Source organism: Schistocerca gregaria, chromosome 4 (genome assembly GCF_023897955.1).
Source record: "Schistocerca gregaria isolate iqSchGreg1 chromosome 4, iqSchGreg1.2, whole genome shotgun sequence".
Taxonomy (NCBI): domain Eukaryota; kingdom Metazoa; phylum Arthropoda; class Insecta; order Orthoptera; family Acrididae; genus Schistocerca; species Schistocerca gregaria.
This window is the reverse complement of record NC_064923.1, coordinates 595,767,286-595,784,164: the sequence shown is the minus strand read 5'-3', so window position 1 is coordinate 595,784,164 and position 16,879 is coordinate 595,767,286. Positions and strand designations below refer to the sequence as shown.

The window sequence follows — 16,879 nt, the reverse complement described above, 5'->3', positions numbered from 1 at the left end:
CAATTTGTACAGAAACCAGAAGGCAGTCACAAGAGTCGAGGGCATGAAAGGGAAGCAGTGGTTGGGAAAGGAGTGAGGCAGGGTAGTAGCCTCTCTCCGATGTTATTCAATCTGTACATTGAGCAAGCCGTGTGGGTATTAAAATCCATGGAGAAGAAATAGAAACTTTGAGGTTCGCCGATGACATTGTAATTCTGTCAGAGACAGCAAAGGACCAGGAAGAGCATTTGATCGGCATGGACGGTGTCTTGAAAGAAGGATGTAAGATGAACATCAACAAAAGCAAATCGATTTTAATGGAATGTAATCGGATTAAGTCGAGTCATGCTGAGGGAATTAGATTAGGAAATGAGACACTTAAAGTAGTAAAGGAGTTTTGCTATTTGGGGAGCAAAGTAACTGATGATGGTCGAAGTAGAGAGGATATAAAATGTAAATTAGCAATTTCAAGGAAAGCGTCTCTGAAGAAGCGAAATTTGTTAACATAGAGTATAGATTTAAGTGTCAGGAAGTCGTTTCTGAAAGTATTTGTATGGAGTGTAGCCATGTATGGAAGTGAAACATGGGCGATAACTAGTTTGGACAAGAAGAGAATAGAAGCTTTCGAAATGTGGTGCTACAGAAGAATGTTGAAGATAAGGTGGATAGATCACGTAACTAATGAGGAGGTATTAAATAGGATTGGGGAGAAGAGAAGTTTGTGGCACAACTTGACTAGAAGGAGGGATCGGTTGGTAGGACATGTTCCGAGGCTTCAACGGATCACCAATACAATATTGGAGCGCAGCGCGGAGGGTAAAAGTGGTAGACGAAGACCAAGAGATGAATACACTAAGCAGATTCAGAAGGATGTAGTTTGCAGTAGGTACTGGGAGACGAAGAAGCTGGCACAGGATGGAGCAGCATGGTGAGCTGCATCAACCCAGTCTCTGGACTGAAGACCACAACACACACATTTCAACACCCAGGATAAAATTATAGCAAACAAATTTATGTATTAAACAAAACGAAATACACAAGTGCTATTACCTACAGTTTCGGGATCTTAACATTGATTCACGCATTAATTTCATCTAGAGTTTCAAACTATTCGAGCCGGGCGCGGTGGTCTTGCGGTTCTAGGCGCTACAGTCCGGAACCGCGGGGTTGCTACGGTCGCAGGTTCGAATCCTGCCGTGGGCATGGATTTGTGTGATGTCCTTAGGTTAGTTAGGTTTAAGTAGTTCTAAGTTCTAGGGGACTGATGACCTAAGATGTTTAGTCCCATAGTGCTCAGAGCCATTTTTTTTTCAAAGTATTCGACTTGGTAAATCAGTTGGTATACATACGTATTGATATGGTTATACGGCCTTCATGCTAATGAAGCCCTCTACGATGTGCAAGACACGTTGATGTTTGTGTAACGCTTGTGTAGAGTTGTGACGGGTGGACTCGCTGTTGCAAGGTTGTTACAATTAGGACATTTCACAATAGAGCATCGCTCTTGTAGTAAAACTTGATGACTTGATGTATCAGTAGTCCCTGAAGAGATGTTCGGCTTGTCGTTCTTGCAGCTCTCTTCATTTAAGCATCTTCTAGGAAATTGGAATCTTTCAGAAAAGACCCCAAAATTTGCCTAAATTGAAAATGGGAGACCACAGAAAACAGTTTTGAAGGTTGCCGGCGGAAGGAGTCGAACCACTTCTCCTCCAAATCTAGGGAATATTACCTTAGTGCCGCAACGCGCAAAGTACGGCAAGCGGTGTAGAATTTGAAAAAGGAGGAAAAAAACCTGTTTGTTATACATTGTTTCGAAATAAAATGTATCACAGCAAATGGTGAAATTCTGATAGTGCAAGTTTTCCTTTTAATTTAGCGTGTTTTTCCATATGATAGCCCATGGATGGGTGTATGTTTTAAGATATAAATGTGCATGGCATTGCTGCCTTCAGTTATTATAGTGTTACAAGAACGTAAATAGATTTTGGCCGAAGAGTGGGGGTGGAGGTGGGGGTGCGGTGGAGAGATGTAGGGTGCTGTCAGCTCGGACGATTTGAAGCAGCTGACTGAAAAAAATATTTTAGAAACGAACGAACTGTAGGATGTGCTGTTGTCACATACCCATTTCGCTCTCCACAAACCCATTCCCATCGCGCTTATCCGAAATTATTTTCATAGCTGGGTACCACCTAGATGACCAAATTAAGCGACATATTTCCATTTGGCTACTAATGATAGAATGATGAGCAGTTGTTTAATGCCGGCCGGTGTGGCCTAATGGTTCTGTGCGCTGCAGTTTGGAACCGCGATACCGCTATGGTCGCAGGTTCGAATCCTGCCTCGGGCATGGATGTGTGTGATGTACTTAGGTTAGTTCGGTAAAGTAGTTCTAAGTTCTAGGGGTCTGATGACCTCAGATGTTAAGTCCCATAGTGCTCTGAGCCATTTGAACCAATAAGTTGTTTAAAGAAGTGAAACCGTAGCCATTTGGGCGTTATTTTTGCTGAACGATGCGAGTTTTTGGCGACACAGGCAAATGCAAATGTATTTTTCGCACTGAATTTGATTTTTATTGTTTGTAATGATTTTTACCGTTCCTCTGCCTTGTAAAATTAAAATTAAATATTTCAAAGTCAGTTATTGAAATAACGACTCCAGTGCTAACATTACGTAGTTGAAGATAGGTAATTGCGCTGTTATAACAATGGTACATACCTTTAACTTACCGTAACGCTAGTGGACGAATCAATATCAGGTTTCCTGTTATTTCCTGTTACAATCTTGTCCCTAATTAGGAACTAACACAACAGCACACAGCAAAAAAAAAAAAACAATAATTGGCGGCACTTACGTTAAATTCAACTGAATGTAAGAAATGAACAGTTTAACATAACAAAAACTGCACTCAGGGAGTGCAGAATTTGGTCATGGATAAGTAGGGACGGGCGATAGCCGATAGTGCTGTAGATATATCGGTAGTTTAAATGTATTGTTGGTAATATTTATCATCAGAAGTGCAAATCGCTTTCTCGTCGTATAGCTGAAAATCAGAATAGCTTTTAATTTGATTAAACGGCAACTGTGCCGTGTGCAGGTCCATTTACGTGATGGGGGCGGTCCGGATCCCTGAGGCCTCTCCGCCCCCCCCCCTTCCCCCTTTGGCCACATCCTTGAGTTGCTGTAGTGAGCTTTACGGTTGTCTCCGTTGGAAACCTTAATATAAATTCACAAAGCTGTTGCGGTTAAACACTTAGCCCTTGAAGGTAGCTTGCAACACATACAAACAGCTAAAAAAAAAAAAAAAAAAAAAAAAAAAAAAAAAAAAAAAAAAAAAAAAAAACACCATCCATTAGGAGCCTTCGGAGAGTCCGTATCGCCGTTGTAATACTGGCTTGTTAATATGTAATTTTCCGTCGACGTACAGCTTTTAAATAGACATCATCTTCTCAAGCAGCGTTGTTAATGCACTTTTCCGATCCACAACAAATTATGCGATCAAATTTTTAACAACGACTTCGTAAGACAGGCTAAACTACACTTCCGAACAACGACTAAGAAGACAAGGTGATCTCACACAACGTTATTGTTCCGCGGTGTATCCTCTAAGCAACGTCATAGCTAATTATTCACAGCCATTTCTCTTTCTTTAAAGACACAATGCTATTTAGAATACTGTTTAGTTCTTTTTTTTACATATAACAAAATCTCAGTATTAAATGTTACAATAATTAATATATTTTATACAGTACACTGAGAAGATTACGTTATATTATTTCATGTTTTTGACTCTAGGTGACAGAACCCTACAGTAAAGCTCTCGGCTCGTGATGCCACTCTACTGTTCCATACTATTTCTGCTTGGTGGTTTATACGCACAAATAACTCATTGTAACTGCGGCGTTGGCCTTCAGACAGATTGTCGACGCTAAATACACGCGTTGCCAATTCATGAAACGAAAAGTGATCGTGAGGTAATGATACTGGTATTCATACATGTACGTTACAAGGTATTCAGATAATCAGTGCCCTGCTGTAAGCCGTAATGTTTCCCGCTGCTTTTGTCTCCCCCGTTTGTCTAGTCGGAGGCACGGGCTTGAAATATCCAGCACGAACTTGTCGGATTATGGAGTGTGACTTCGGTTGATAACTCATGTACTTAGTGGTCGCATCCTGAAGTAATACATTAGTGTATTTATAGTAATGCCGTTGGCTTCTGCTTAAACGAGCTTCCCCATTACACATCACTAACTCTGGTGCCTTTAATGTATAATGTCTTCCATCAGATAGCCGTTAATGAGCCCGGCAGTGGGATAGGCTGGGAGGTAGTGTAGGTTTTTTAATATAGCGAGAGCGGAGCGCGCCCCCGTGGAATCGGCGGCAGCCATAAAACTTGCTGGTGGCTAATGGGCTTGTTCCGTGACCGGAGATGTATGCGCGGCACGGCCGGGCTCGCTGATAATTCAGATTTACGGGGAAGGGCTCTCCAGCGAGGCGCGGATCAATAGGAAATCCGTTTTGTCCAGGTGGGCAGCGCCGGCGGGAACGCTTATTGTTTTCTGGACTGCTCTGCCGTTGATATACTGCGGCCAGGGACCTAACCGCTATTGACACTGAAGAGAATAACTTTACGAGCTATGGGGAATTGATGACTTTACAGACGGTGGCGTACCTATAATTCTCTTTCTGTGCGCGTTCTTATTTCTGTTTATTTACGGACGGCCGATTTGGTCGAGTGGTTTTAGGCGCTTCTGTCCACAACCGCGCTGCTGCTACGGTCACAGGTTCGAATCCTGCCTTGGGCATGGATGTGTGATGTCCTTAGGTTAGTTAGGTTTAAGTAGTTCTAAATCTAGGGGACTGATGACCTCAGATGGTAAGTCCCATAGTGCTTAAGAGCCATTTGAACATTTTTTTGTTTATTTATGTGCGTGTAGGTTGGTGGAGGAGAGGTGGAAGAAAGAAGTAAGCTTGTACATGATGTTGCTGTTGTGGTCTTCAATCCTGAGACTGGTTTGATGCAGCTCTCCATGCTACCCCATCCTGTGCAAGCTTTTTCATCTCCCAGTACTTACTGCAACTTACATCCTTCTGAATCTGCTTAGTGTATTCATCTCTTGGTCTCCCTCTACGATTTTTACCCTCCACGCTGCCCTTCAATGCTAAATTTGTGATCCCTTGATGTCTCAGAACTGGTCCCTTCTTCTTGTCAAGTTGTGCCACAAATTCCTCTTCTCTCCAGTTATATTCAATACCTCCTCATTAGTTATGTGATCTACCCATCTTCAGCATTCTTCTGTATCACCACATTTCCAAACCTTCTATTCTCTTCTTGTACAAACTATTTATCGTTCATGTTTCAAATCCATACATGGCTAGACTCCATACAAATACTTTTTGAAACGACTTCCTGACACTTAAATCTATACTCGATGTTAACAAATTTCTCTTCTTCAGGAACACTTTCCTTTCCTTGCCATTGCCAGTATACGTTTTAAATCTTCTCTACTTCGACCATCATCAGTTATTTTGCTCCCCAAATAGCAAAACTCATTTACTACTTTAGGCGTCTCGTTTCCTAATCTAATACCCGCAGCATCACCCGATTTCATTCGACTACATTCCATTATCCTCGTTTTGCTTTCGTTGATGTTCATCTTACATTCTCGTTTCAAGACTCTGTCCATTCCGTTCAACTGCTCTTCCAAGTCCTTTGCTGTCTCTGACAGGATTAACAATGTCATCGGCGAACCTCAAAGTTTTTATTTCTTCTCCATGGATTTTACATACTGCTTGTACATACCGTTCTGTTATTAGTATGGTGCATAAATTCGTAGCGTTTTGGTTTTGCTTGTTGGTATTCCAATAGGTATGGATTTATTTATCGATTGTAACCTTTTATTTGTAGTTCACTGTTGCTATTTAAGTTCATGTATTGTCATTTTGGCATATGGAGAATGTAAGAGGAGCTGTGGACTCCAGGCAGTGTATTGCCAAGTGGAGAAGGCGGAACATTTGCGACCTATTCTTCTGTTAGAGTTTAGTAGAGGGATTGCAGCGGCGGAGGAAGTCAAAAACATTCGCACTGTCTATAGGGATATTTGATGATCGTTTCAACGGGTTGTACTCGAGAACTGGCAAATGTGATGAACAGTGATCATTCCACCATCGCGTGAAATTTGAATGCACTGGAGAAGATTAAAAAATCGGGTGTATGGGTACCGCATGGTCTAGGCCAAAATCACACGCCTCAGTAGTGTGTTTACATTTTGCGGCGTGCAGTTGTAGCTGTAGCTAAGTACTGACAAAGTTATTTCTGCACTGTTATACAGTTATTAAATTTAATAGTTTTCAGCGGTGTTTCGTGCTGTTTGTGGCGAAATAACGATTTAATAAACTTTTGGAAACGTTCGCTCGCTGTATTTAGTTTTCTGTGCGTTGAAGTCATTTAGTAAATTTCGTGCTTCAGTTTTCAGCTGACGTTTCTAATTGTTTCTCGTGAAATATTTCAGTAAAATTTTCATTTAGTGTTTTAACTTCTTTCAGTGTTTCAGTTGAATTTTTTGTTTTAGCTAATAATTTTGTGAAGTTTTGTTGGTATTGGTATTAGCTGTGGAGTAGTGGTATTAATACGAGTAGTTGCTATCTTAGTAGAGAGAGAATTTCGAGGCCGCTATTGTTAGTTCTATAAATAGTTCTATTGGTGTGATTGGACGTAAGTAACGTAGTCACAGGGATCTTTTCCGTAACTGTAAAGTTTTACCATGAGCGAAAAGTGTGTAGGTTTGTGAAAAGCATTTTCATGAGGGAGAGGGGGGGGGGGGGGAGGCAGTGGGGAAACCAGTGGGCACTCAAGTGAGATCCTCTCCTGGGAATCCAGAATCTGTAGTAGAAATAAGTTGATAGAGGAGCAGGAGCGGAAGATCTGTGCCCTTCAGGTGCAGTTACAACGCACATAGTAGAAATTAGATAGGTTGAGGAGGATGAAGAGTGATGGGGAATGGGATCTGGCAGTTGGCAAGAAGACAGCTAGGAAGAGGTATTCAGACAGTTTTACTTTGCGTGTATGCAATAGATTTGACCAACTGTCAGAGTTGAGTGGAGTCTCGTGTAGCCGTAGATGTGGTGAACATGCAGCAGTTCTCAGCAGTTAGGAGGCCTAGGTTAGTTGCAAAGTCTAACAGAAAGAAACAGGTTCTCCTGCTAGGTAATTCGCACGGTAGAGGCATGGGACAGCTGTGGCAGGAAGTGTCGGGGAGTGACCACGAGGATACCAGCATTGTGAAGCCTAATGCAGGGTTGGATCAGGTGACTGACAACATAAGGGAGTTATGTAGGAATCCTACAAAGGAGAATCAGGTAGTGATAGTGGGTCTAGCAGGGAACAGTCTTGATAGGGGCGAGGAATATGATGTAGGAAGGGCCTGGTAAAGATAGGTACTCAAACTGGTGGCTCTAATGTGTATTTCGTGCAGCTGTTTCAGCGTCATGATCGGCCTCATCTTAATCCGGTTATTAGGCACGTTAACATGGGGCTGGAGAGGGTGCTTATGGCAGAGGGCGTAGGTCACATTTCAGTGGTGCCAGTGGGGTCTGTCACTAGATCGGGTTTCACTAGGCATGGCCTGCACCTCAGTAGGTATGGGAAGGGGAGGCTATCAAAGCTTATAGATGACAATGTAGTGGGTGGTGGTGGGACCTCTCATGGAAAACTTCCTGTGGTAGTTGGTGTTACAGCTGCACCTTTTCTAGATTGAAGTCAGCTGATAGGTATATCTGCTTAAAGGAAGTCCCTCAAACTAAGGGCTCCCCTTCACAGGGTGTCATCTTTCCTAGTGGAGAAAGAATTAGCATCTTTCATCAAAAAAGAAGAGGTATTAAAGATAAAGTTAGTGAACAGCTTACAGACGTTGACTGTGAAATTACTGGTATGTCGGAGCACCGCTTAAATAATTTGACAATTCTGGTTCGATAGAGAGCAAAAAAGCTGAAAATTTGAGGGCGCAAATCAGGTGAATAAAGTCCTGCCTCTGGCATGGATGTGTGTGATGCCCTTAGGTTGGTTAGTTTTAAGTAGTTCTAAGTCTAGGGGACTGATGACCTCATATGTTAAGTCTTATAGTGCTCAGAGTCATTTGCAACATTTGATTGATTCGCACGCTCGCATTTGTTGATCGCCCAGCATTGAAACCTGCAGCAATCTGCGGAACGGTTGCACTTTTGTCACGTTGAACGGTTCTCTTCAGCCATTGTTGGCACCCTTCATGCTGGATCTTTTTCCGGCGGCTGTGACGTCGGAGATTTGATGTTTTGCCGTATTTGTGATGTTCACGCTACACTCGCGAAATGGTCATAAGGGGAAAAGCCCCATTGCAACGCTACCTCGGAGATATTGTGTCCCGTCGCTCGTGCGCCGTCTATAACACCACGTTCAAACTCGTGATAACCTGCCATTCTAGCAGCATTAACCGATTTGATAACTTGTTGTCTGCCTGTTTACGTATTTCTGTGTTTGAATACACGCACCCATACTAGTTTCTTTGGCACTTCAGTGTATGAGGGCAGTTAAATGAAGACAGAAGACACATCACACCAGACCACGGGATAGTTCCATTCGAAAGTAATCACCACACACGTTAAGACATATGTCGCACTTGGAGAAGAGACTATCTGTTCCTATTACGTAGAACGCAACAGACCTATGAGGGATCTACAATTTGTCTGACTGAAAACAACGTCCACGCATGTCTTTCTTCAGGTCGCAAAGATGTAGAAGACACCCGATGAAAAATGCAGGCTATAGGGAGGATATTGCAGTGTTTCCCTATCAAATCACGGAAGTTTAGCCTGCGCCCATTGACAGTGTGGGAGTGTGCAATATCGTCCAACAGGACGATTCCGTCTGACAGCACTCCAGGGCGATTTGACTTTATGGCGCGGCACATTTTCTGCAAAGTGTCTTCATCACGCTGCGTATCGATTGTGGTTCCACGCTCGATGATCTCGATGAGCCGAGCCCCCTGCAGGAGGAGGTGGAGGAGGAGGAGGAGGAGGAGGAGGAGGAGGAGGTGCCACCATTTCGATCCCGAGGGCAAACGAAAAAACCAGCAGTGGAAACATCTCACATCCCTCTTCCCCCCCCCCCCCCCCCCAACCCCCCGCCTCAAAGCAATCCAAGGCCTTTCACACAAGTTTCGGAAAATTGCCTGCCTCGCACTGCCATCAGGCGAAGGCTATGCTTCGTTGATTTCATTGGGAACAGTGCAACATCTTTCGCACGGCCCGTATGTTTCATCGTGTAGGTTTCACATCTTTGGCGACCTGAAGAAAGACATCCGCAGAGTCGGTTTCAGTCGAACGAGGAAATGTAAGAGTGGTTGCGGTTATTGATCGTCAGCAGCTGACTCCGTTCTACGTAACAGGAATTGATCGATTCGTCTCCCAGTGGGATAAATGTGTTGACGAATGCGGTGAGCCGGCCATAGTGGACGAACGGTTCTCGGCTCTACTGTCTGGAACCGCGCGACCGCTACGGTCGCAGGTTCGAATCCTGCCTCGGGCATGGATGTGCATGATGTCCTTATGTTAGGTTTAAGTAGTTCTAAGTTCTAGGGGGCTGATGACCTCGGAAGTTAAGTCTCATAATGCTCAGAACCATTTGAACCATTTTGAACAACTGAAATTAAAAACAGATCTCACTTATAGCACACCACTGCACCTTGCTTTAATTTTCTGCCAGGAAATGTCTGCCGCGTTGATTATTTATCTTCGCTTGAAAATTATTTAGCTAATTTTGGTACCAACTGTAGGAGAGATACTGGTACAGCAGAACTAGTTAGAGAAACGGGTGCTTTCAAGCACCAGTTGAAGAAGCTGCTAAAGGGCTTTAATACACCTCTTCGTCGGTTCTTGAAGATTTTGTTCAAAGTGTGGGCTACGATATACGTATCCAAGTATCGAAATAACTTTGAGGATATGTATGCCAACGTCAGAGATTGTAGGATCTTGTGAACATAGTTTCAGCAGAATAAAGAAGATAAAAAACTACTTGAAGGTCGAGCATGGGTGAAACCGGACTTCCAGGTTTAGCTATCTTGACGACATGACATAATCTATAAGTTTGTGTCTCTCAAAGTAAGGTTCAGATGGTTCAGATGGCTTTGAGCACTATGGGCCTTAACATCTGAGGTCATCAGTCCCCTAGAACTTGAAACTACTTAAACCTAACTATCCTAAGGACATCACACATATTCATGCCCGAGGCAGGATTCGAACCAGCGGTCGCGCTGTTTCAGACTGTAGCGCTTAGAACCGTTCGGCCACACGGCCGCCTAATCAGAGAAACTAGAACATATGAGGAGGGTAATCGACAGTCGTCCTCTCCACTTAAGCTTCACGATTGGAACTGGAAATGAGGGGAAATGGTGGTGAAAATGATGGTGATATCACAGAGAGCCTCCATTAAATACCGGAAGGTGGCAAATGTGTAAATGACGATATGTTAAAATTTTGCTACAATGCAAAAAAAGGTCCAGCTTCCTCTCTAGTTTGGTAACAAAAGTAATGCATCTCCCGCTGATCCAGAAATTAGTGATTTTCTCTCAAGTGTGACATGAATTAAACTGAATTCTCGCGAGGGACTGAAGCTACACGGCAAGCGTAAAACATGCTGATATGCAACACAGGCCTTTCCTTTTCACGTGACACTCTCAGATGTTTAGAACAGCTGGGCAGACTTGACTCTTTAGACTGCCGTGGCTAATTTTTGGAGGAGTTACGAGATGCGAAGTTCTCGAATGTGAACTGCTAGCAACTCGCTGATTCCTGATTAACATTTTAAATTATCTATTAGCCGCTAGGATTTTTGTGAGGTGTTAACTCTCAAGGCAGAGCGCCCAAGTTCTCGCGTTAATCTGCGAGAACTGCCGTTTTCAGAGGAGGAGGAGAGCGCGGGCGTTTCTGCCTCGGCGGGCGCAACTTCTTCAGTAAATTTGCCGCGACTCTGCGTCCGTCGCGGCGGTGCACATAATTACAGCTTCAAAGGCGCCGCGCTACTCAGCGCCGTCTTCATTTGGCCGGCGGGCCCGCATAAAGGAACTCATTCCGCGTCACCGCCGCAGCCACACCCCACACCAAATGGCTCCCTCGTTTGGCGAGCTGTCGGCGGCTGGGTGCCCTCAGCCCGCTACCGTAATCTCGGACAGGTGGAAAGGTAAGGCAAAGTTTCTAAAGTAGGCCAGACGCGCCCAGACCTTCATCTTCTTCAAAAAGATATTTTGCTGCTTGCAGCTTTTAGTGATGGCAGTCACCAAGTGCTGCATCCCGCGTCCTAAATTTCGAGTTTCTCCAAAAGTGGCTACGTAACTATCATTGACAGTCTCACTAACAGCAAAACATTATTACAATAATTTGATTAATGTCAAGATCTGGAATGTGAATTACACAAGTTCATTAACTGTCATGTAGACGCAGGGTCCCAACAGTTGGATCAAGTGATCACTTCTATCACCAAGTCGAATCAAACAAAGTAGTCACATAGATCCGAAGTTTCAACTAGGAGAGTTAAATGGACACTTAGTTTCAAGGTCAACACAAAGAGACTTCGTTGATTTCTTAGACACAGTCCAATCTAAGAAAGTTGAATTTTCATTTAAATGCAAACAAAGACTTGTCGATGGTGAAAGCTGGATGGTTGGCCGATGGCTTCTCAATGACCACGGCTTGGCTGTTCTGTGCACTTGGATGTAGTTCAAGAAGTTGGAGTGTGTGTTGTAGCCTCTGCTTACCTGGTAAGAATTCCAAAGACTGGAACAATATTTTTCGATTGGTAGTACTAGCACCTTCTATGTCTTCTTTTTTTCTTCTTTTCATCCTGACCTTACTCCATGTCTTCACAGGTTAATCTGAATTTGGCAAAGTTAATAGTAGAGGGTGCCTGGATGCCCTTCTTGTCTCCTCCTCTTGGCCCCCTCCCCCCCTCTTCCCTGCACCCTCTCCCCAGCGCGCGAGTTGTGTTCCACATATGATTGCGTCTGGTGTTATCCCCTCTGAAAGGGTGAGAACGTTTTGGACATACGAGGGCTATTTTGAAAGTACGGTCCGATCGGGAGCGAAATGGGAACCACAGTGAAAATCCGATGAAACTTTGCCACAGGTGTTTTTGTGCAGTGTCTCTAGCATGCCTGTCAGTCGCATCATGTCACTCTTTTCAGTTTTGAACGCACAGCGAGCACGTAAAGAGGCCTAGAAGATACTGTCTTCCACCAAGTATCAGGTCCTGGTGATAGATTGAACCTAGTGTCATGCAACCCACATAATATAACTGTCATGCGTTTCCTTCTCTATGATAATTCTCGGTCGCACTCTGCAGGGGTAATGAAGAAGTTCCTGCAGCTTTTTGGATGGGAAGTGTTTGATAATGCGCAGTAGAGTTCGTAATTGTCCCCCACCTCCCCCAGTTTCATCTCTGTTCAGATGAACCACTGGCTATGAAGACAACAACTTGGCTCAGACAACGAGCTGTAGACAGCGTAAGGAATTGGTAGAAAGCCCTCTATGACGAGGGTACTGGAAAGTTGGCAGAACGTTAGGACAGATGTTTAAGTCGGTGCGGCGACTGTATAGAGAAGTAGCTGGCAGCTGTAAGCAGCTGTTGCAAACAAAATATTTTGATTTTTACAGTGGTTTCCATTCGTGAGTGATCAGATCTTAACTTTAAGAATAGCTCTCGTACTTGCGAAAAGCATAACTGAGGTGGGACGTGGATACCAGTATAAAAAAACCACATCCAAGCTGGCCGGCATATCGGCCCCCATCGTTAATCCGCCGGGCAAATCCGGTTCGGGGCCGGCACGACTCCCGGAAACCGAGAAGGAAGGAAGGAAGGAAGGAAGGAAGGAAAGAACGAACAAAGATTAGGTTTAACGTCCCATGGACATCGAGGTCATTAGAGACGGAGCACAAGTTCGAATGGTGTCAAGGAGAAGGAAAAATGCTTTACCCTTTCAAAGGAATCATCCCGGAATTTGCCTGTGAATGATTTAAGGAAATTACGGAAAACCGAAACCTGTATGCCCGGACGCGAGTTTGAACCGTCATGGAATGAGAGTCCAGTGTGTAAACCACTGCGCGAGTCCAGTGTGTAAACCACTGCGCCACCTCGCTGTAACAAAAACCGATAACTGACGTGTTAACACAAGCGCTTTTCGGACGTGCTCTAGAGTCTTCTGTGTGATTTCCTTTGTAAGTACACTGCGCCTTGCCAGAACACTTCCAAGAAACCCTAAGTCTTCCATTCATCTTCCGTAATACTTATTTTAGTAGACTGTCCTATCCCATGTCGCTTCTTCACATTGCTCATTACGGACAACGTGCTCAAGACGTTCATCACTAATCTTGTAATCGGATATTATCGGGCTCTTTCTCTACACTTTTTTTTTTTTTTTGCGCTACCTCGCATTTATTCATATTTGAACAGTTGCCACACATTACACGAAGTGGATATTCTGTCAAAGTCTTTATTTTATATATTTTATTCGAGAACCTGTGTACGGAATATAAATTTAGAGAACTGTAACCAGTCGTTCGTTGCAATATTTGTTTCTTTATAGTTTGCTATGTTTTCTGGCTCATCTTCAAATTGGGCACACGAGAGTTACATAATTATTTCCGTAACTGGATACTGGATACTTGCTCAGTGACAGGAAGATATCATCACACTTCATAAATACAAATGTAACATCCGCTACTAGTCAGTACCTTCTAAAGGTATGGACTTACATGTGAGAGGACGACGGTTGAAATCCCCGTCTGGCTAACCAGATTTAGATTCTCCGTAATTTCCCTAAATTCCTGAAGGTAATTGCTGGGATGGCTCCTTCCAAATGGCATGGCCAATTTCCTCCCACAACCGGGCTTGCGTTCCGTCTCTAATAACAGCATTATCGACGTGACGTTGAACTCTAATCATCCCTTCATTAAACGTTCAGGCTTCCTTCTAACAGATAATGTATACATCTTATAACAACACTATCTGTTAATTAGTTAAAAATTATCATGTCGTGCACTCAAAGTATGATCTTTTATTGCGCAACTAAAAGGTCCTTAATGTGGCAGGTATTGCTACATCAATTGATTACAGTCACTGGAGAAAATTAACAATAATATCAGTTATCTGGTATTGGCAATCCAACGACGATCTCGCTCTGGCTTTGGCTCGTAATTTAAAGTGTTGTCTAGGTAGCATGACTATCGCTGCTGGTGTGAAAGGCACTCGGATGTTAATTACGCCGACTTGAAGAACTTACGAAGACAATCTTTCAGGATTAATTTGATGATTTTTGTTTTTCATTGCAATGTGCTTCATACTTTTTTAAACAATGGTCACTTGAAAATAATTCTTGACACTCACATTTATTAAACTTTTTAAACTTTCGCATGTTCAAAAGATTACTTCATCATACAATTTCGCAGCCGTTACTGCTCTTAATAAACCTCACAACATTTCACTCATCTTTTCATTTCCAACACAAAGTCAAGACTGTTCGTATTCAACACAAAAACTTGACTACTCTGTACACTTCCGCGCCAAACGTCACAAACCAGCATCAAAGGTAACAATAAATACAAAGATATTAACACTAGATGTTACATCGATTACAACATCTCAAAATATCGACCTACCTACATATAAAAACGAAACCAAATTTGAATAGTGTGAAAAATGAGACATTACGTAGAAAAATATTCATTAATCTACGGTATCGAAAAATAAGGTTGGCGGGTGGTAATGGTTTCGCAAATAAAGAACCGTTACAATCTGTATAAAGAGAAACTGGGCCTTTGTTACACCCATAGCATCTGGTTTACTTACGTCTGCTAACTCTGGAAGCACTTGTAATGAGACACGGAATGCAGTACATGTGTGCGTCCATCTATATGCAATTCAGAACCTGTAAGTGGTTTCCACCCAGCATATGCATAAAGTACGAAGAAGAGCAGATAGAAGAGGTTGACAGTCTTAAATTCCTGGGATTACAGCCTGATAATAAATTCAATTGGGAGGAGCACACCACAGAACTGCAGAAATGCCTTAACAAATCTGTATTTCCAATTCGAGTGTTAGCAGACATAGGCGATATAAAAGTGAAAAAGCTTGCATACTTTGCCTACTTTCAGTCCATAATGTCATATGGTATAATATTTTGGGGTAACTCTTCAAGTCAAACAAACGTTTTCAGAGTCCAAAAGCGTGTAATACGTATTATTTGTGGAGTGAACTCACGGACATCTTGTAGAAACCTCTTCAAAGAACTGGGTATACTAACTACTGCCTCTCAGTATATTTACTCCTTAATGAAATTTGTCCTAAATAATATATCTCTCTTCCAACAAACAGCTCAGTTCATACATACAATACCAGGAACGAAAATGATCTGCACAAGGACTTAAAAGCACTTACTTTAGTTCAAAAAGGGGTCCACTACGCAGGAACACTCATCTTCAATCATTTTCCAGCAAACATAAAAAATTTAGTTACAAATAAAGAACAGTTTAAAAGGAGCCTGAAAGACTTACTAGTGGCCAACACCTTCTACTCCATTGACGAATTTTTTAAACTGTCTTCCTAAATGCACGCCTCAGATGACAGGGTCGGTATTACAGTCTCGGGCAGTGTGCCCTTAAATGAGATGGACAACTATCACAGTCACTGAGAATACGAAACCTGGCGTGTTTGAGATGGGATGACTAGAATGAACTATGTCTGCCATCTTATTCAAAGAGCTTACATTTACTGTGGCTGAAATCGGCGAGGAATTTTCATACGATCGTCTTTTAAATGGTGTGTACTTACATTGTGTGATCAAAAGTATCCGGACACCTGGCTGAAAATGACTTACACGTTCGTGGCGCCCTTCATCGGTAACGCAGGAATTCAATGTGGTGTTGACACAACCTTAGCTTTGATGAGACCTTCCACTCTAGCAGGCATACGCTCAATCAGGTGCTGGAAAGTTTCTTGGGGGAATGGCAGCCCATTCTTCACGGAGTGCTGTAGTAAGGAGAGGTGAGGCCTGGCACGAAGCCGGCGTTCCAGAACATCCCAAAAGTGTTCTATAGGATTAAGGTGAGGACTATCTGCAGGCTAGTCCATTATTGGAATGTTATTGTCGTGTAACCACCGGCACAGGCCGTGCATTATGAACAGGTGCTCGATCGTGTTGAAAGATGCAATCGCCATTCCCGAATTGCTCTTCAACAGTGGAAAGCAAGAAGGTGTTTAAAGCATCATTGTAAGCCTGTGCTGCGATAGTGCCGCGCTAACAACAAGGGGTGCAAACCCCCTTCATGAAAAACACGAAAGCTTTTGTTAAAGTGAAGAACATTCTTTTCCAGTCATTTTTATTCAAGAAACCGAAAGAAAACTTATTTTACAACGTATTTTGATAGCTAATTTTCTACGTAGTCGCCGTTCGGATTCAGAAATTTGTTCCTGCGGTCCACGAAGCTTCCTATCTCTTCTGCGTACGTAGTCAGTTGTCCCGAAGTTCCAAGCATTATTTGCAAAAAGTCCTTAAATTTTGTAAAAAAAATGGTAAGAATCCATGACCAAGTCCGAAATATATAGCTGACATTCAAAAACTTACGATTTATATTGTCGAAGCAATTATTTCGTCAGCGCAGCAAACGTGAAGAAGCACAATGCCGCTGGCCAACAATGCAAGCCGTTTGTTTTTAACGGCTTGGCGTAGTGGAAGGACTGGTTGACAGCAGGCACATCGCTGCGTTTATGGGCACTCCGCTAAAGCCGGTACGCCCTTCCGATCGTAAAACAATGTGGCCCTATCCGTTTGTCCGTTTGATGTCAGAATTTGTTTTGCCTTTTTTTCGGGGGGGGGGGGGG

At 43.1% G+C, this 16,879-nt stretch overlaps 1 protein-coding gene across 2 annotated transcripts in view; it reads left to right on the top strand.

The window, feature by feature from the left end:
* Positions 1-16,879, top strand: part of LOC126266778 (hexosaminidase D-like) — a 903,571-nt gene that overhangs the window by 742,717 nt on the left and 143,975 nt on the right. The window lies entirely within an intron of this gene.